At 56.4% G+C, this 14,874-nt stretch overlaps 1 protein-coding gene across 1 annotated transcript in view; it reads left to right on the top strand.

Moving 5' to 3' along the window:
• The window catches only part of GOLT1B (golgi transport 1B), a 266,853-nt gene that overhangs the window by 126,811 nt on the left and 125,168 nt on the right, over positions 1-14,874 (top strand). The window lies entirely within an intron of this gene.

Below are 14,874 nucleotides of genomic sequence, written 5' to 3'. Positions count from 1 at the left end.
AATAGTGGATCGGGCGCTAGATCATTGGTCACTGTGGATCGGTCTCTGGGTCACTGTGGATCGGTCTCTGGGTCACTGTGGATCGGGCGTTGGATCACTGTGGATCGGGCGTTGGGTCACTGTGGATCGGGCGCTGGGTCACTGTGGATCGGGCGCTGGGTCACTGTTTATCGGGCGCTGGGTCACTGTGGATCGGGCGCTGGGTCACTGTGGATTGGGCGCTGGGTCACTGGATCGGGTGCTGGGTCACTGTGGATCGGGCACTAGATCATTGGTCACTGTGGCTCGGGCGCTGGGTCACTGTGGATCGGGCGCTAGATTATTGGTCACTGTGGATCGGTCTCTGGGTCACTGTGGATCGGTCTCTGGGTAACTGTGGATCGGTCTCTTGGTCACTGTGGATCGGGCGCTGGGTCACTGTGGATCGGGCGCTGGGTCACTGTGGATCGGTCTCTGGGTCACTGTGGATCGGGCGCTGGGTCACTGTGGCTCGGGCGCTGGGTCACTGTGGATCAGGCGCTAGATCATTGGTCACTGTGGATCGGACGCTGGGTCACTGTGGATCGGACGCTGGGTCACTGTGGATCGGGCGCTGGGTCACTGTTTATCGGGCGCTGGGTCACTGTGGATCGGGCGCTGGGTCACTGTTTATCGGGCGCTGGGTCACTGTGGATCGGGCGCTGGGTCACTGGATCGGGTGCTGGGTCACTGTGGATCGGGCACTAGATCATTGGTCACTGTGGATCGGGCGCTGGGTCACTGTGGATCGGGCGCTAGATTATTGGTCACTGTGGATCGGTCTCTGGGTCACTGTGGATCGGTCTCTGGGTAACTGTGGATCGGTCTCTGGGTCACTGTGGATCGGGCGCTGGGTCACTGTGGCTCAAGCGCTGGGTAATAGTGGATCGGGCGCTAGATCATTGGTCACTGTGGCTTGGGCGCTGGGTCACTGTGGATCGGTCTCTGGGTCACTGTGGATCGGTCTCTGGGTCACTGTGGATCGGTCTCTGGGTCACTGTGGATCGGGCGCTGGGTCACTGTGGATCGGGCGCTGGGTAGTAGTGGATCGGGTGCTAGATCATTGGTCACTGTGGATCGGTCTCTGGGTCACTGTGGATCGGGCGCTGGGTAGTAGTGGATCGGGTGCTAGATCATTGGTCACTGTGGATCGGTCTCTGGGTCACTGTGGATCGGGGGCTGGGTCACTGTGGATCGGGCGCTGGGTCACTGTGGATCGGGTGCTGGGTCACTGTGGATCGGGCGCTGGGTCACTGTGGATCGGTCTCTGGGTCACTGTGGATCGGGGGCTGGGTCACTGTGGATCGGGCGCTGGGTCACTGTGGATCGGTCTCTGGGTCACTGTGGATCGGGTGCTGGGTCACTGTGGCTCAAGCGCTGGGTAATAGTGGATCGGGTGCTAGATCATTGGTCACTGTGGATCGGTCTCTGGGTCACTGTGGCTTGGGCGCTTGGTCACTGTGGATCGGTCTCTGGGTCACTGTGGATCGGTCTCTGGGTCACTGTGGATCGGTCTCTGGGTCACTGTGGATCGGGCGCTGGGTCACTGTGGCTCAAGCGCTGGGTAATAGTGGATCGGGCGATAGATCATTGGTCACTGTGGATCGGTCTCTGGGTCACGGTGGATCGGGGGCTGGGTCACTGTGGATCGGGCGCTGGGTCACTGTGGATCGGTCTCTGGGTCACTGTGGATCGGTCTCTGGGTCACTGTGGCTCGGGCGCTTGGTCACTGTGGATCGGGCGCTAGATCATTGGTCACTGGCTCGGGCGCTGGGTCACTGTGGCTCGGTCTCTGGGTCACTGTGGATCGGTCTCTGGGTAACTGTGGATCGGTCTCTGGGTCACTGTGGATCGGTCTCTGGGTCACTGTGGCTCGGGCGCTTGGTCACTGTGGATCGGGCGCTAGATCATTGGTCACTGGCTCGGGCGCTGGGTCACTGTGGCTCGGGCGCTGGGTCACTGTGGCTCGAGAGCTGGGTCACTGTGGATCGGTCTCTGGGTCACTGTGGATCGGTCTCTGGGTAACTGTGGATCGGTCTCTGGGTCACTGTGGATCGGTCTCTGGGTCACTGTGGATCGGTCTCTGGGTCACTGTGGATCGGTCTCTGGGTCACTGTGGATCGGTCTCTGGGTCACTGTGGATCGGGGGCTGGGTCACTGTGGATCGGTCTCTGGGTCACTGTGGATCGGGCGCTGGGTCACTGTGGATCGGTCTCTGGGTCACTGTGGATCGGGTGCTGGGTCACTGTGGATCGGTCTCTAGGTCACTGTGGATCGGGCGCTGGGTCACTGTGGATCGGGCGCTGGGTCACTGTCGATCGGACGCTGGGTCACTGTGGATTGGGCGCTGGGTCACTGTGGATCGGGTGCTGGGTCACTGTCGATCGGACGCTGGGTCACTGTGGATCGGTCTCTGGGTCACTGTGGATCGGGTGCTGGGTCACTGTGGATCGGTCTCTGGGTCACTGTGGCTCAAGCGCTGGGTAATAGAGGATCGGGCGCTAGATCATTGGTCACTGTGGATCGGTCTCTGGGTCACTGTGGATCGGGCGCTGGGTCACTGTCGATCGGACGCTGGGTCACCGTGGATTGGGCGCTGGGTCACTGTGGATCGGTCTCTGGGTCACTGTGGATCGGTCTCTGGGTCACTGTGGATCGGGCGTTGGGTCACTGTGGATCGGGCGTTGGGTCACTGTGGATCGGGCGCTGGGTCACTGTGGATCGGGCGCTGGGTCACTGTGGATCGGGCGCTGGGTCACTGTTTATCGGGCGCTGGGTCACTGTGGATTGGGCGCTGGGTCACTGGATCGGGTGCTGGGTCACTGTGGATCGGGCACTAGATCATTGGTCACTGTGGCTCGGGCGCTGGGTCACTGTGGATCGGGCGCTGGGTCACTGTGGATCGGGCGCTGGGTCACTGTGGATCGGGCGCTAGATTATTGGTCACTGTGGATCGGTCTCTGGGTCACTGTGGATCGGTCTCTGGGTAACTGTGGATCGGTCTCTGGGTCACTGTGGATCGGGCGCTGGGTCACTGTGGCTCAAGCGCTGGGTAATAGTGGATCGGGCGCTAGATCATTGGTCACTGTGGCTTGGGCGCTGGGTCACTGTGGATCGGTCTCTGGGTCACTGTGGATCGGTCTCTGGGTCACTGTGGATCGGTCTCTGGGTCACTGTGGATCGGGCGCTGGGTCACTGTGGATCGGGCGCTGGGTAGTAGTGGATCGGGTGCTAGATCATTGGTCACTGTGGATCGGTCTCTGGGTCACTGTGGATCGGGCGCTGGGTCACTGTGGATCGGGCGCTGGGTAGTAGTGGATCGGGTGCTAGATCATTGGTCACTGTGGATGGGTCTCTGGGTCACTGTGGATCGGGGGCTGGGTCACTGTGGATCGGGCGCTGGGTCACTGTGGATCGGTCTCTGGGTCACTGTGGATCGGGCGCTGGGTCACTGTGGATCGGGCGCTGGGTCACTGTGGATCGGTCTCTGGGTCACTGTGGATCGGGGGCTGGGTCACTGTGGATCGGGCGCTGGGTCACTGTGGATCGGTCTCTGGGTCACTGTGGATCGGTCTCTGGGTCACTGTGGATCGGTCTCTGAGTCACTGTGGATCGGTCTCTGGGTCACTGTGGCTCGAGAGCTGGGTCACTGTGGATCGGGCGCTTGGTCACTGTGGATCGGGCGCTAGATCATTGGTCACTGGCTCGGGCGCTGGGTCACTGTGGCTCGGGCGCTGGGTCACTGTGGCTCGAGAGCTGGGTCACTGTGGATCGGTCTCTGGGTCACTGTGGATCGGTCTCTGGGTCACTGTGGATCGGTCTCTGGGTCACTGTGGATCGGTCTCTGGGTCACTGTGGATCGGTCTCTGGGTCACTGTGGATCGGTCTCTGGGTCACTGTGGATCGGGCGCTGGGTCACTGTGGCTCAAGCGCTAGGTAATAGTGGATCGGGCGCTAGATCATTGGTCACTGTGGATCGGTCTCTGGGTAACTGTGGATCGGTCTCTGGGTAACTGTGGATCGGTCTCTGAGTCACTGTGGATCGGTCTCTGGGTCACTGTGGCTCGAGAGCTGGGTCACTGTGGATCGGGCGCTGGGTCACTGTGGATCGGTCTCTGGGTCACTGTGGATCGGGCGCTGGGTCACTGTGGATCGGGCGCTGGGTCACTGTGGATCGGTCTCTGGGTCACTGTGGATCGGGGGCTGGGTCACTGTGGATCGGTCTCTGGGTCACTGTGGATCGGTCTCTGGGTCACTGTGGTTCGGTCTCTGGGTCACTGTGGATCGGTCTCTGGGTCACTGTGGATCGGTCTCTGGGTCACTGTGGATCGGGCGCTGGGTCACTGTGGCTCGGGTGCTGGGTCACTGTGGCTCAGGTGCTGGGTAATAGTGGATCGGGCGCTAGATTATTGGTCACTGTGGATCGGTCTCTGGGTCACTGTGGATCGGTCTCTGGGTCACTGTGGATCGGTCTCTGGGTCACTGTTGATCGGGCGCTGGGTCACTGTGGCTCAAGCGCTGGGTAATAGTGGATCGGGCGCTAGATCATTGGTCACTGTGGATCGGTCTCTGGGTCACTGTGGATCGGGGGCTGGGTCACTGTGGATCGGGCGCTGGGTCACTGTGGATCGGTCTCTGGGTCACTGTGGATCGGTCTCTGGGTCACTGTTGATCGGGCGCTGGGTCACTGTGGCTCAAGCGCTGGGTAATAGTGGATCGGGCGCTAGATCATTGGTCACTGTGGATCGGTCTCTGGGTCACTGTGGATCGGTCTCTGGGTCACTGTGGATCGGGCGCTGGGTCACTGTGGCTCGGGTGCTGGGTCACTGTGGCTCAGGTGCTGGGTAATAGTGGATCGGGCGCTAGATTATTGGTCACTGTGGATCGGTCTCTGGGTCACTGTGGATCGGTCTCTGGGTCACTGTGGATCGGGCGCTGGGTCACTGTGGCTCGGGTGCTGGGTCACTGTGGCTCAAGCGCTGGGTAATAGTGGATCGGGCGCTAGATCATTGGTCACTGTGGATCGGTCTCTGGGTCACTGTGGATCGGGCGCTGGGTCACTGTGGCTCGGGTGCTGGGTCACTGTGGCTCAGGCGCTGGGTCACTGTGGATCGGTCTCTGGGTCACTGTGGATCGGGGGCTGGGTCACTGTGGATCGGGCGCTGGGTCACTGTGGATCGGTCTCTGGATCACTGTGGATCGGTCTCTGGGTCACTGTGGCTCGGGCGCTTGGTCACTGTGGATCGGGCGCTAGATCATTGGTCACTGGCTCGGGCGCTGGGTCACTGTGGCTCGGGCGCTGGGTCACTGTGGCTCGAGAGCTGGGTCACTGTGGATCGGGCGCTGGGTCACTGTGGATCGGTCTCTGGGTCACTGTGGATCGGGCGCTGGGTCACTGTGGATCGGTCTCTGGGTCACTGTGGATCGGGCGCTGGGTCACTGTGGCTCAAGCGCTGGGTAATAGTGGATCGGGCGCTAGATCATTGGTCACTGTGGATCGGTCTCTGGGTAACTGTGGATCGGTCTCTGGGTCACTGTGGATCGGTCTCTGGGTCACTGTGGATCGGTCTCTGGGTCACTGTGGCTCGAGAGCTGGGTCACTGTGGATCGGGTGCTGGGTCACTGTGGATCGGTCTCTGGGTAACTGTGGATCAGTCTCTGGGTCACTGTGGATCGGTCTCTGGGTCACTGTGGATCGGGCGCTGGGTCACTGTGGATCGGTCTCTGGGTCACTGTGGATCGGGCGCTGGGTCACTGTGGATCGGGCGCTGGGTCACTGTGGATCGGTCGCTGGGTCACTGTGGATCGGTCTCTGGGTCACTGTGGCTCGGGCGCTGGGTCATTGTGGATCGGGCACTAGATCATTGGTCACTGTGGCTCGGGCGCTGGGTCACTGTGGATCGGTCTCTGGGTCACTGTGGATCGGGTGCTGGGTCACTGTGGATCGGTCTCTAGGTCACTGTGGATCGGGCGCTGGGTCACTGTGGATCGGGCGCTGGGTCACTGTCGATCGGACGCTGGGTCACTGTGGATTGGGCGCTGGGTCACTGTGGATCGGGTGCTGGGTCACTGTCGATCGGACGCTGGGTCACTGTGGATCGGTCTCTGGGTCACTGTGGATCGGGTGCTGGGTCACTGTGGATCGGTCTCTGGGTCACTGTGGATCGGGTGCTGGGTCACTGTGGCTCAAGCGCTGGGTAATAGAGGATCGGGCGCTAGATCATTGGTCACTGTGGATCGGTCTCTGGGTCACTGTGGATCGGGCGCTGGGTCACTGTCGATCGGGACGCTGGGTCACCGTGGATTGGGCGCTGGGTCACTGTGGATCGGTCTCTGGGTCACTGTGGATCGGTCTCTGGGTCACTGTGGATCGGGCGTTGGGTCACTGTGGATCGGGCGTTGGGTCACTGTGGATCGGGCGCTGGGTCACTGTGGATCGGGCGCTGGGTCACTGTGGATCGGGCGCTGGGTCACTGTTTATCGGGCGCTGGGTCACTGTGGATTGGGCGCTGGGTCACTGGATCGGGTGCTGGGTCACTGTGGATCGGGCACTAGATCATTGGTCACTGTGGCTCGGGCGCTGGGTCACTGTGGATCGGGCGCTGGGTCACTGTGGATCGGGCGCTGGGTCACTGTGGATCGGGCGCTAGATTATTGGTCACTGTGGATCGGTCTCTGGGTCACTGTGGATCGGTCTCTGGGTAACTGTGGATCGGTCTCTGGGTCACTGTGGATCGGGCGCTGGGTCACTGTGGCTCAAGCGCTGGGTAATAGTGGATCGGGCGCTAGATCATTGGTCACTGTGGCTTGGGCGCTGGGTCACTGTGGATCGGTCTCTGGGTCACTGTGGATCGGTCTCTGGGTCACTGTGGATCGGTCTCTGGGTCACTGTGGAGCGGGGGCTGGGTCACTGTGGATCGGTCTCTGGGTCACTGTGGATCGGGCGCTGGGTCACTGTGGATCGGTCTCTGGGTCACTGTGGATCGGGTGCTGGGTCACTGTGGATCGGTCTCTAGGTCACTGTGGATCGGGCGCTGGGTCACTGTGGATCGGGCGCTGGGTCACTGTCGATCGGACGCTGGGTCACTGTGGATTGGGCGCTGGGTCACTGTGGATCGGGTGCTGGGTCACTGTGGATCGGTCTCTGGGTCACTGTGGATCGGGTGCTGGGTCACTGTGGATCGGTCTCTGGGTCACTGTGGATCGGGTGCTGGGTCACTGTGGATCGGTCTCTGGGTCACTGTGGATCGGTCTCTGGGTCACTGTGGCTCAAGCGCTGGGTAATAGAGGATCGGGCGCTAGATCATTGGTCACTGTGGATCGGTCTCTGGGTCACTGTGGATCGGGCGCTGGGTCACTGTCGATCGGACGCTGGGTCACCGTGGATTGGGCGCTGGGTCACTGTGGATCGGTCTCTGGGTCACTGTGGATCGGTCTCTGGGTCACTGTGGATCGGGCGTTGGGTCACTGTGGATCGGGCGTTGGGTCACTGTGGATCGGGCGCTGGGTCACTGTGGATCGGGCGCTGGGTCACTGTTTATCGGGCGCTGGGTCACTGTGGATTGGGCGCTGGGTCACTGGATCGGGTGCTGGGTCACTGTGGATCGGGCACTAGATCATTGGTCACTGTGGCTCGGGCGCTGGGTCACTGTGGATCGGGCGCTGGGTCACTGTGGATCGGGCGCTGGGTCACTGTGGATCGGGCGCTAGATTATTGGTCACTGTGGATCGGTCTCTGGGTCACTGTGGATCGGGCGCTGGGTCACTGTCGATCGGACGCTGGGTCACCGTGGATTGGGCGCTGGGTCACTGTGGATCGGTCTCTGGGTCACTGTGGATCGGTCTCTGGGTCACTGTGGATCGGGCGTTGGGTCACTGTGGATCGGGCGTTGGGTCACTGTGGATCGGGCGCTGGGTCACTGTGGATCGGGCGCTGGGTCACTGTTTATCGGGCGCTGGGTCACTGTGGATTGGGCGCTGGGTCACTGGATCGGGTGCTGGGTCACTGTGGATCGGGCACTAGATCATTGGTCACTGTGGCTCGGGCGCTGGGTCACTGTGGATCGGGCGCTGGGTCACTGTGGATCGGGCGCTGGGTCACTGTGGATCGGGCGCTGGGTCATTGGTCACTGTGGATCGGGCGCTGGGTCACTGTGGATCGGGCGCTGGGTCACTGTTTATCGGGCGCTGGGTCACTGTGGATCGGGCGCTGGGTCACTGTGGATCGGGCGCTGGGTCATTGGTCACTGTGGATCGGGCGCTGGGTCACTGTGGATCGGGCGCTGGGTCACTGTTTATCGGGCGCTGGGTCACTGTGGATTGGGCGCTGGGTCACTGGATCGGGTGCTGGGTCACTGTGGATCGGGCACTAGATCATTGGTCACTGTGGCTCGGGCGCTGGGTCACTGTGGATCGGGCGCTGGGTCACTGTGGATCGGGCGCTGGGTCACTGTGGATCGGGCGCTGGGTCATTGGTCACTGTGGATCGGGCGCTGGGTCACTGTGGATCGGGCGCTGGGTCACTGTTTATCGGGCGCTGGGTCACTGTGGATCGGGCGCTGGGTCACTGTGGATCGGGCGCTGGGTCATTGGTCACTGTGGATCGGGCGCTGGGTCACTGTTTATCGGGCGCTGGGTCACTGTGGATCGGGCGCTGGGTCACTGTTTATCGGGCGCTGGGTCACTGTGGATCGGGCGCTGGGTCACTGTTTATCGGGCGCTGGGTCACTGTGGATCGGGCGCTGGGTCACTGTGGATCGGGGGATGGTCACTGGTCACTGTGGGTGGGGTTACATGGGCCATACAATGTCATGTAATGAATGTACTGCTATTATGTATTCGGCATCGCCCGCTGTGGGATCCTCTAGCACATGATGGGTGAGGGGCGCGACACTTACACACGATGACACAGCAGACACTGCAGGGGGCAGATTACAGGGAAGAAACACAAGGGGTTAATGATTAATCTCCTGTCCCCAAAGACTCTGAAAGGGAAATGCAAATCTCCTGCAAGGAGTGGGCGGAGCCTATTGTCAGCGACTACCAGAACAGGGAAATCACCCCCAATACCCCCGGAAGGAAGAGATAAGAATCTACAGATACAAAGTATCAGCAGACTCCGCCCACATGACACAATCACCGTATTACATCAGATCAGACCAGGCAACAAGACAACAAGCCAAAAAATGAAAACCCAGCGCAGTAATCTACAAGTGTACGAAACGGAAGGATTAATATTCACCAAAAATCACCAATAACCAGCGAAGGAAGAGACCGACCTGCAGGGCGAAGCCGCAACCGCCGACGCGTTTCTGGCCGCCAGCCCCTTAATCATGGCAGTATTCCTCTACTGCAAACCAACCGTAACCTCTGACAACCCAAATACCAGCCTGTATATACCATGTCTGAGAGGTAGTCACAGCCCCGCCCCCTGTATATATCATGTCTGAGAGGTAGTCACAGCCCCGCCCCCTGTATATATCATGTCTGAGAGGTAGTCACAGCCCCGCCCCCTGTATATATCATGTCTGAGAGGTAGTCACAGCCCCGCCCCCTGTATATATCATGTCTGAGAGGTAGTCACAGCCCCGCCCCCTGTATATATCATGTCTGAGAGGTAGTCACAGCCCCGCCCCCTGTATATATCATGTCTGAGAGGTAGTCACAGCCCCGCCCCCTGTATATATCATGTCTGAGAGGTAGTCACAGCCCCGCCCCCTGTATATATCATGTCTGAGAGGTAGTCACAGCCCCGCCCCCTGTTACTGACAACCAGCTGTATATATCATGTCTGAGAGGTAGTCACAGCCCCGCCCCCTGTTACTGACAACCAGCTGTATATATCATGTCTGAGAGGTAGTCACAGCCCCGCCCCCTGTTACTGACAACCAGCTGTATATACCATGTCTGAGAGGTTGTCACAGCCCCGCCCCCTGTTACTGACAACCAGCTGTATATACCATGTCTGAGAGGTAGTCACAGCCCCGCCCCCTGTTACTGACAACCAGCTGTATATACCATGTCTGAGAGGTTGTCACAGCCCCGCCCCCTGTTACTGACAACCAGCTGTATATACCATGTCTGAGAGGTTGTCACAGCCCCGCCCCCTGTTACTGACAACCAGCCTGTATATACCATGTCTGAGAGATAGTCACAGCCCCGCCCCCTGTTACTGACAACCAGCTGTATATATCATGTCTGAGAGGTAGTCACAGCCCCGCCCCCTGTTACTGACAACCAGCTGTATATAACATGTCTGAGAGGTAGTCACAGCCCCGCCCCCTGTTACTGACAACCAGCCTGTATATATCATGTCTGAGAGGTAGTCACAGCCCCGCCCCCTGTTACTGACAACCAGCCTGTATATACCATGTCTGAGAGGTAGTCACAGCCCCGCCCCCTGTTACTGACAACCAGCTGTATATACCATGTCTGAGAGGTAGTCACAGCCCCGCCCCCTGTTACTGACAACCAGCTGTATATACCATGTCTGAGAGGTAGTCACAGCCCCGCCCCCTGTTACTGACAACCAGCCTGTATATATCATGTCTGAGCGGTAGTCACAGCCCCGCCCCCTGTTACTGACAACCAGCTGTATATACCATGTCTGAGAGGTAGTCACAGCCCCGCCCCCTGTTACTGACAACCAACTGTATATATCATGTCTGAGAGGTAGTCACAGCCCCGCCCCCTGTTACTGACAACCAGCTGTATATATCATGTCTGAGAGGTAGTCACAGCCCTGCCCCCTGTTACTGACAACCAGCCTGTATATACCATGTCTGAGAGGTAGTCACAGCCCCGCCCCCTGTTACTGACAACCAGCCTGTATATATCATGTCTGAGCGGTAGTCACAGCCCCGCCCCCTGTTACTGACAACCAGCTGTATATATCATGTCTGAGAGGTAGTCACAGCCCCGCCCCCTGTTACTGACAACCAGCCTGTATATACTATGTCTGAGAGGTAGTCACAGCCCCGCCCCCTGTATATATCATGTCTGAGAGGTAGTCACAGCCCCGCCCCCTGTTACTGACATCACTGATATAATGACATGAGATCCACAAACCCTTACTATAAATATATAACGGCACTAGTATATACAGTCCTATGAAAAAGTTTGGGCACCCCTATTAATCTTAATCATTTTTAGTTCTAAATATTTTGGTGTTTGCAGCAGCCATTTCAGTTTGATATATCTAATAACTGATGGACACAGTAATATTTCAGGATTGAAATGAGGTTTATTGTACTAACAGAAAATGCGCAATATGCATTACACCAAAATGTGAGCGGTGCAGAAGTCTGGGCGCCCCCACAGAACAGTGCCAGTAATATTTCGTAGCTCCTCCTCCTTTTGCCTCTAGTCGCTTCCTGTTGCTGTTAATCAGTTTCTGGATCCTGATGAAGGGATTTTGGACCATTCCTCTTTACAATTTGCGTTCAGTTAAGTTAGATGGTGGCCGAGCATGGACAGCCCGCTTCCAATCATCCCACAGATGGTCAATGATATTCAGGTCTGGGGACTGGGATGGCCATTCCAGAACATTGTCATTGTTCCTCTGCATGAATGCCTGAGGATTTGGAGCTTTGGTGTTTTGGATCATTGTCTTGCTGAAATCTCCATCCCCGGCGTAACTTCAACTTCGTCACTGATTCTTGAACATTATTCTCAAGAATCTGCTGATACTGAGTGGAATCCATGCGACCCTCAACTTTAACAAGATTCCCGATGCCGGCATTGGCCACACAGCCCCAAAGCATGATGGAACCTCCACCAAATCTTACAGTGGGTAGCATGTGTTTTTCTTGGAATGCTGTTTCTTTTTGGACGCCATGCATAACGCCTTTTTTTTATAACCAAACAACTCAATTTTTGTTTCCAAAATGAAGCTGCCTTGTCCCAATGTGCTTTTTCATACCTCAGGCAGTGACTCTATTTGTGGCGTACGTGCAGAAACGGCTTCTTTCTCATCACTCTCCCATACAGCTTCTCCTTGTGTAAAGTGCGCTGTATAGTTACCGATGCACAGTGACACCATCTGCAGCAAGATGATGCTGCAGCTCTTTGGAGGTGTCTGTGGATTGTCCTTGACTCTTCTCACCATTCTTCTTCTCTGCCTTTCTGATATTTTTCTTGGCCTGCCACTTCTGGGCTTAACAAGAACTGTCCCTGTGCTCTTCCATTTCCTTACTATGTTCCTCACAGTGGAAACTGACAGGTTAAATCTCTGAGACAACGTTTTGTATCCTTCCCCTGAACAACTATGTGGAACAATCTTTGTTTTCAGATCATTAGAGAGCGGGCTGTCCATGCTCGGCGACCATCAAACTGAACTGGACGCGAATTGTAAAGAGGAATGATCCAAAATCCCTTCATCAGGATCCAGGAACTGATTAACAGCAACAGGAAGCGACTGGAGGCAAAAGGAGGAGCTACTAAATATTACTGGCACTGTTCTGTGGGGGCGCCCAGACTTCTGCACCGGTCACATTGTGGTGTAATGCATATTATACATTCTCTGTTACTACAATAAACCTCATTCCAATCCTGAAATATTACTGTGTCCATCAGTTATTAGAGAGATCAGACTGACATGGCAAGTAGTATATACAGTGTGTATAATGGTACTATATGGCAGTAGTATATACAGTGTGTATAATGGTACTATATGGCAGTAGTATATACAGTGTGTATAATGGTACTATATGGCAGTAGTATATACAGTGTGTATAATGGTACTATATGGCAGTAGTATATACAGTGTGTATAATGGTACTATATGGCAGTAGTATATACAGTGTGTATAATGGTACTATATGGCAGTAGTATATACAGTGTGTATAATGGTACTATATGGCAGTAGTATATACAGTGTGTATGATGGTACTATATGGCAGTAGTATATACAGTGTGTATGATGGTACTATATGGCAGTAGTATATACAGTGTGTATGATGGTACTATATGGCAGTAGTATATATAGTGTGTATGATGGTACTATATGGCAGTAGTATATACAGTGTGTATGATGGTACTATATGGCAGTAGTATATATAGTGTGTATGATGGTACTATATGGCAGTAGTATATACAGTGTGTATAATGGTACTATATGGCAGTAGTATATACAGTGTGTATAATGGTACTATATGGCAGTAGTATATACAGTGTGTATAATGGTACTATATGGCAGTAGTATATACAGTGTGTATAATGGTACTATATGGCAGTAGTATATACAGTGTGTATGATGGTACTATATGGCAGTAGTATATATAGTGTGTATGATGGTACTATATGGCAGTAGTATATACAGTGTGTATGATGGTACTATATGGCAGTAGTATATACAGTGTGTATGATGGTACTATATAGGGGTATTACTCTGTTTCCCTCCTGACACATTTGTCCTCGTCAGACCCTGTTGCGGTCCATGTGCCGTCATATAGTGCACAGATTAGTGATAATCATATCCTGTAGTGAATTCTTGGCTCCTGATAGTAAATCTTCCTTCCTGTGCACATTGTACACATGACGCGGCTATCAGCGGAGATTACAGGGATTCTGAGAACTCTGCATGTCTGATAACATGGCGGTATATGGCGGTGATCAGACTGATGGTCTAGTGTTATAAATCTCCAAATGTGACAGGAGGGCCCAAGAATATAGAAAGAGCAGCAGAAAACTCTCACTAGACCCTGCCGGGGGTATATATTGCCTCTGTAGACCCTGCCGGGGGTATGTACCGCCTCTCTAGACCCTGCCGGGGGTATATACTGCCTCTGTAGACCCTGCCGGGGGTATATATTGCCTCTGTAGACCCTGCCGGGGGTATGTACCGCCTCTCTAGACCCTGCCGGGGGTATGTACCGCCTCTCTAGACCCTGCCGGGGGTATGTACCGCCTCTCTAGACCCTGCTGGGGGTATATACCGCCTCTCTAGACCCTGGCGGGGGTATGTACCGCCTCTCTAGACCCTGGCGGGGGTATGTACCGCCTCTCTAGACCCTGGCGGGGGTATGTACCGCCTCTCTAGACCCTGCTGGGGGTATGTACCGCCTCTCTAGACCCTGGCGGGGGTATGTACCGCCTCTCTAGACCCTGCTGGGGGTATGTACCGCCTCTCTAGACCCTGGCGGGGGTATGTACCGCCTCTCTAGACCCTGCTGGGGGTATGTACCGCCTCTCTAGACCCTGGCGGGGGTATGTACTGCCTCTCTAGACCCTGCCGGGGGAATGTACTGCCTCTCTAGACCCTGCCAGGGGTATGTACCGCCTCTCTAGACCCTGCCGGGGGAATGTACTGCCTCTCTAGACCCTGCCAGGGGTATGTACCGCCTCTCTAGACCCTGCCGGGGGTATGTACTGCCTCTCTAGACCCTGCCGGGGGTATATACCGCCTCTCTATACCCTGCCGGGGGTATATACCGCCTCTCTAGACCCTGCCGGGGGTATATACCGCCTCTCTATACCCTGCCGGGGGTATATACCGCCTCTCTAGACCCTGCCGGGGGTATGTACCGCCTCTCTAGACCCTGCCGGGGGTATATACCGCCTCTCTAGACCCTGCCGGGGGTATATACCGCCTCTCTAGACCCTGCCGGGGGTAGGTGCCGCCTCTCTAGACCCTGCCGGGGGTATATACCGCCTCTCTAGACCCTGCCGGGGGTATATACCGCCTCTCTAGACCCTGCCGGGGGTATGTACCGCCTCTCTAGACCCTGCCGGGGGTAGGTGCCGCCTCTCTAGACCCTGCCGGGGGTATATACTGCCTCTCTAGACCCTGCCGGGGGTATATACTGCCTCTCTATTGTATATATTATTATATATATATATATTGTGTATTGGGATAAA

This window comes from Leptodactylus fuscus, chromosome 5 (genome assembly GCF_031893055.1).
Source record: "Leptodactylus fuscus isolate aLepFus1 chromosome 5, aLepFus1.hap2, whole genome shotgun sequence".
NCBI classification, from domain to species: domain Eukaryota; kingdom Metazoa; phylum Chordata; class Amphibia; order Anura; family Leptodactylidae; genus Leptodactylus; species Leptodactylus fuscus.
This window is presented reverse-complemented; position numbering and strand designations above follow the sequence as displayed.